Source organism: Sorex araneus, chromosome 5 (assembly GCF_027595985.1).
Source record: "Sorex araneus isolate mSorAra2 chromosome 5, mSorAra2.pri, whole genome shotgun sequence".
Classification (NCBI taxonomy): domain Eukaryota; kingdom Metazoa; phylum Chordata; class Mammalia; order Eulipotyphla; family Soricidae; genus Sorex; species Sorex araneus.
This window is the reverse complement of record NC_073306.1, coordinates 70,618,168-70,624,201: the sequence shown is the minus strand read 5'-3', so window position 1 is coordinate 70,624,201 and position 6,034 is coordinate 70,618,168. Positions and strand designations below refer to the sequence as shown.

Here is a 6,034-nt window from a genome sequence, read left to right as displayed (position 1 = left end):
ATAAGTGTGCATTAGTAAAAGGCCATTGTACAGGCTGAACAACTTTTCTAGGCTGTTTCTTACCTTAGAATCATTTTAAAAATCAAGTAGTTGCTTCTGTTTTTTTTCTTCATTGGCATTTCATTTTTTTCAATAGCTCCATGTATTAATAGTTCCACCAAAACTTCTCTTCAACATATTTGTCTTTTCACTCCTGGTTTATTCAAACAAATCTGTAGTTATAATTTTATGATAAAGCCATACCAGTGCTTTCCTTCCCCTGAGATATATTTTCCATTGTGTTGAAAGATTTACTGATGCTCTTTAATCCACTTAGAAATTGTTTATTTTGGGAGAGGGATATTTTTGATGCACAACCAGAGTTTAGGGACAACTCCAGGTTTGATGCTTGGGCAACCAAGAAGTTCTGGGGATTGAACCTTATATTAAGCTTGTACTCCCACTCATTGAGCTATCTCCCCTGCCTTACATTTGCAAGTTCTAATGGTACCTATGACAACCATATCTTGGTTTTATCCTTTTTTCACTGTTGAGTGTTATTGAGCTATTGTTGTTTAATACGTTTCTTAGAAAAATTCTTAACAACTGCAAAATATATATTCACTCTTGCCATGTCAGTTTCCATTACACCAGAAAATAACTCCTCCACACTGAACACTGATCTTCCACATTATAATTTCATTATTTATTTCTGTGGTAATTGTTTTGTTTTAGGTTGGCAGGCCACACCTGGCAATGTTCAGGCATTAATCCTGGCTCTGTACTGAAGAGCATAGAGGGCCTTATTTGATCTCCAGGATGCTGAAGATCAAATCTAGGTCAGCCTCATGCAAGATAAGTGCCCTACCTACTATCTCCCCAGCCCATACTACATCTTGAGACCAGCAACTTAATGGGAGACCACAACTGCAGTCTCCTCACTACCACAAATTATGCAGTGAGTTTCCCACATTTGGGGAAATTGCAGGTGTCAGTACATCCTGAGTGCAGTGAATGAGTCTCACTCTGGGAAAACCACATTTAGAATCATGGTATCTGCCTTGCCAATTATTTCAGTCGTGCTCTTCCCATGACAATTTCTAAAGCAATACAGATTGTGTTAGTTTGAACTGAATAAGAAACTACCTCCAAATCTTCAAACTGAGAAAATAAAGAATTGAATATCCTTAATAGAAGAATAATAGTTCTTCCTCTTTTACATTTGCAACTAACTATGTGTAAACAATTCTAATGTTTTTTTCTCTTAGGTCATATCATTTGGGCTGGAGCAATAGCACAGCGGGTAGGGCATTTGCCTTGCACATGGCTGACCCGGGTTCATATCTCTGCCCCTCTCGGAGAGCCTGGTAAGCTACTGAGAGTACCTTGCCTGTATGGCAGAGCTTGACAAGCTACTCGTGGTGTATTCATATGCCAAAAACAGTAACAAGAGGTCTCACATGGAGACATTACTCTGCTTGCTCGAGCAAATTGATGAACAATGGGATGACAGTGACAGTGATACAGTGATACATATCATAAGACTTCCTCTATGAAGACTCGATCACAACAAACTGCCATGGAATTCAGCAATAAATGACATAAAACTGATTATTATTTTCCATATTTCTCAATTATATGGAGGAAAAAATTCTTTTCTTTAGATAGTCATTTTGAAGATTAGATTTTTTAATCATCTTGCCATATTTTAAACTTTCTTGCTTATTTCTGACATTCATCAATCTACACCTGTGTTAGTCACACAAAAATGATCTGATCAGAGATGCCTCCTAACCCCTCTCCAGGCTGACATCATCCGGGGAACCTCAGAAGTGGACAGGTGAGTGCCCCCTTTTTCCCCAACAGAAAGTTGGCAGCTGTAAACTCTAGAACCCAGTCACCTCCATACACAGGCTTGGGACATGCTCCTCACACATGAGAATGAATGTTCAGAAAAAAACAAGTATGAGGTTTTTGTATCTGAAACCTCCAGGCTCACATGGAGTCAGGAATGGGCCCCCTTCACCCATCCTGCTGTGCTTCGGCTGGCCTGGCAGTCATACCCACGAACCATTTCTGGACGCCATATCAGTTCATTAACAGCCATGATCCAGAGACTCACAGATAAATCTTGGAGGAGAGCAATACACTGCAGAAGTTCCTCCAGGCTCCCAAACCAAGATCCAGTTAAAAACTTAACTCCAACTCTAGCACCCTGTTTAAAATTTTAAAATTCCTCGAATGTGCAACTACTTTCACAGCTGAGTGAAATCTAATAGTTTATGCCACTGATATACCAAGAATATACCACTGATATACCAGTATAACAGCATATTCATATTTGATGGGGTGTAAAGTAGAAGGCAACCGATCTTAGTAAAAAAAAATCTTGATTAAAAAGCACTTATTTCAGAGTTCAGTGTGAATAACCTTATCAAATTGCTTATTGCATTATATTTTCTAGGTTTGTTAGTTTGATTTGGTCTAATATGTTTTGTTTTGAGGGCCACATCTGGCAGTGCTTAATGCTTTCTCTTGGCTCTGTGCTCAGAGATCACTTTCGGTTGGGGCTGGAGTGGTAACATAGTGAGTAGGGCATTTGCCTTGCATGCTGCCGACCCGGATTCGATTCCCTATGGTCCCCTAGGCACCACCAGGAGTAATTCCTGAGTGCATGAGCCAGGAGTAACCTCTGTGCATATTCTGGTGTGAGCAAAAAAGAAAAAAAAAGAGAGATCACTTCCGCACTTCCGGCAGTGATCAGACCAATATGCAGCGCTGGGAATCAAACTAGGCAGACATATGCAAAGCAAGGTTCTTAACCCATGTACGATTTCCTCCAGTTCCCCCAATCCTTTATGGGTTTTTACTTGTTTCCTAGAGTTGACTATAAGATTGTTAAAGTCAACTGCTGTCTTCGTCATTTGTCTTAATTCCTTGAACATTAATTAACACATGATTAATATTCATTATTCACTAAACCATTTATTTATTTATTTATTTTTATTGAATCACCATGTGGAAAGTTAAAAAGCTTTCAGGCTTATGTCTTCAGTTACACAATGCTCAAACACACATCCCTTCACCAGTGCACATATTCCACCACCAAGAATCACAGTAAACCTACCCCCAAACTCCACACCTCCCCAGCCCCCACCCTGCCTGTGTAGCTGATAAATTTCACTTTATTTTCTCTTTACTTTGATTACATTCAATATTTCAACAAAAAACTCACTACTATTGTTTGGAGTTCTCCCCGCCCCCAAAGTCAGACCTGCTGGAAAGGAAGCATTTGATAATTTGTTTTTCATTGCTGAGAATGAAGAGACATGAGGTCGTGTGGCTACAATAGCTGCCATGAGATTTTGGATTTCTGTATTTTAGTATTTTAGTGACTAAGTCCAAAGAAATTTCTGCCAGAAGTTGCATCGTTGCTAGATCATACCTCTCTGCTACATTATATTCCACATATGAGTGTAATATTTCTATGTCTGTCTCTTTCTTTCTGACTCATTTCACTCAACATGATGGTTTCCATGTTGATCCACTTATATGCAAATTTCATGACTTCATGTTTTCTAACAGCTGCATAGTATTCCATTGTGTAGATGTACCAAAGTTTCTTTAGCCAGGCAACTGTTTTGGGGCACTCCAGTTTTTACCAGATGGTAGCTATTGTAAACAGTGCTGCAACAAACATAGAAATGCAGATATCATTTCTACTATACCTTTTTTGTCTTTCCAGGATATATTCCCAGGAGTGGTATTGCTGGGTCAAATGGGAGCTCAATTTCTAGTTTTTTGAGAATCATTGAGAATCATCCATATTGTTTTCCAAAAGGGTTGAACAAGTCGGCATTCCCACCAGCAGTGAAGAAGAGTACCTTTCTCCCCACATCTGCGCCAACACCGGTTGCTTTTGTTTTTTGGATGTGGGCCAGTCTCTGTGGTGTGACATGGTATCTTATTGTTGTTTTGATCTGCATCTTCCCGATGATTAGTGATGTAGAGTATTTTCTCATGTGCCTCTCAGCCATTCGAATTTCTTTTGGGGGGGAGCTTCTGTTCATTTCATCACCCCATTTTTTGATCAGGTCGGCAGTTTTCTTCTTGTGGAGTTCAACCAGTGCCTTGTATATCCTTGATATCAACCCCTTATAGATGGGTATTGGGTAAATATCCTTTCCCATTCTGTAGGCTATTGTTGTACTTTGGTCACTGTATCTTTTGAGGTGCAGAAGCTTCTTAGTTTAAGGTAGTCCAATTTTTTTTTAATCTCTATTTTCACTTGCATGGCCAGTGGTGTGTCAGCTTTGAAGATACCGTTGGCTACAATGTCGTGGAGGGTTTTGCCAACCTTGTCTTCAATGTTCATCTGACTTTTGTACATGGTGATAGGTGGAGATATGAGTCCATTTTTTTGCATATAGCTGTCCAGTTTTGTCAGCACAATTTGTTAAACATGCTTTCCTTGCTCCACTTCACATTTCTTGCTCCCTTATCAAAAATTAGATGATAATATATTTGGAGTAGTGTGTCGGAATATTCAACCCTGTTCCATTGGTTTGCAGCTCTTCCTTTGTTCCAGTACCCTGTTGTTTTAATTACTACTGTTTTGTAGTAGAGTTTGAAGTTAGGGAGGTTGATTCCTCCCATTTTCTTTTTTTCAAGAATTGATTTAGCTATTCGTGGGTGCTTATTGTTCCATGTGAGTTTCAGGAGTGCTTGCTCCATTTCTTTGAAGAATCTCAAGAGTATCTTTATAGGGATCACATTGAATTTGTACAATGCTTTTGGGAGTATTGCCATTTTGTAAATATCAATTCTTCCAATCCATGAGCAGGGGATATCTTTCCATTTCCTCATGTCCTCTTTTATTTCCTGAAGTAGAGTTTTTAGTTTACATTATACAAGTCCTTTACCTTCTTTGTTAAGTTGATTCTGAGGTACTTGATCGTTTGAGGTACAAGTGTCAACAGGATTGCTTTTATCATGTCACTTTCTTCTCTCTCATTATTTGTGTATAGGAAAGCCATGGACTTTTGGGTGTTGATTTTATAGCCAGAAAGTTTACTATACAAGTCTATTGTTTCTAAGAGTTTCTTGGTAGAGGTTTTAGGGTTCTCGAAGTATAGTATCATATCGTTAGCAAATAGTGAGAGTTTGAATTCTTCCTTTCCTACCTGAATGCCCTTAAAACCTTTCTTGCCTAATTGCTACTGCAAGTACTTCCAGTACTATATTGAACAGGAGTGGAGAGAGTGGGCATACTTGTCTCGTCCCTGATCTCAGAGGGAAGTCTCTTAATTTTTCCCCATTGAGGATGATGCTTGCCATAGGCTTGTAGTATATGGCTTTAAATATATTGAGGAAAGCCCCTTCTATACCCATTTTGTCAGGAGTTTTCATCATAAATGGGTGCTGGATCTTGTCAAATGCTTTCTCTGCATCTATTGATATGATTATATGCTTCTTGTCTTTTCTTTTGTTGATATGATGGATTATGTTGATTGATTTCCTAATGTTAAACCATCCTTACATACCCAGGATGAATCCCATTTGGTTGTGGTATATGATCTTTTTGATGAATTGTTGAATTCTGTTTGCTAATATTTTGTTGAGAATCTTTGCATCCGTGTTCATCAGAGATACATATCTCTGCCTGTAGTTTTCTTTTTTTGTGTGATGTCTTTGTTTGCTTTTGGTATTAGGGAGATAGGAGCCTCATAGAAACTGTTTGGGAGGGATTCTGTTTTTTCAATTTCCTGGAAAAGCTTGAGAAGAACTGGCAACAGGTCCTCTTTAAATGTTTGGAAGAATTCGCTAGTGAATCCATCTGGACCTGGGCTTTTGTTTTGGGGAAGACTTGGTTACAGTTTCAATTTCCTTGATATTAATAGGTATGTTCAGGTATTCCTGGTCTTCTTGGTTCAGTCATGGGGATTGTAGGAATCCAGTAATTTATCCATTTCTTCTAGGTTCTCTTATTTCGTGGCATACAGCTTTTCAAAGTAGTATCTGATAATCTTTTGAATTTCTTTGGTTTCTGTTGTGA

At 38.7% G+C, this 6,034-nt stretch overlaps 1 non-coding gene across 1 annotated transcript; it reads right to left on the bottom strand.

Annotated features, from left to right (window-relative positions):
- Positions 1–891: 891 nt before the first annotated feature.
- Positions 892–1,055, bottom strand: LOC129405465 (U1 spliceosomal RNA). Its single transcript, XR_008630604.1, has one exon. It is a non-coding gene; the product is annotated as a U1 spliceosomal RNA (small nuclear RNA).
- Positions 1,056–6,034: the final 4,979 nt, after the last annotated feature.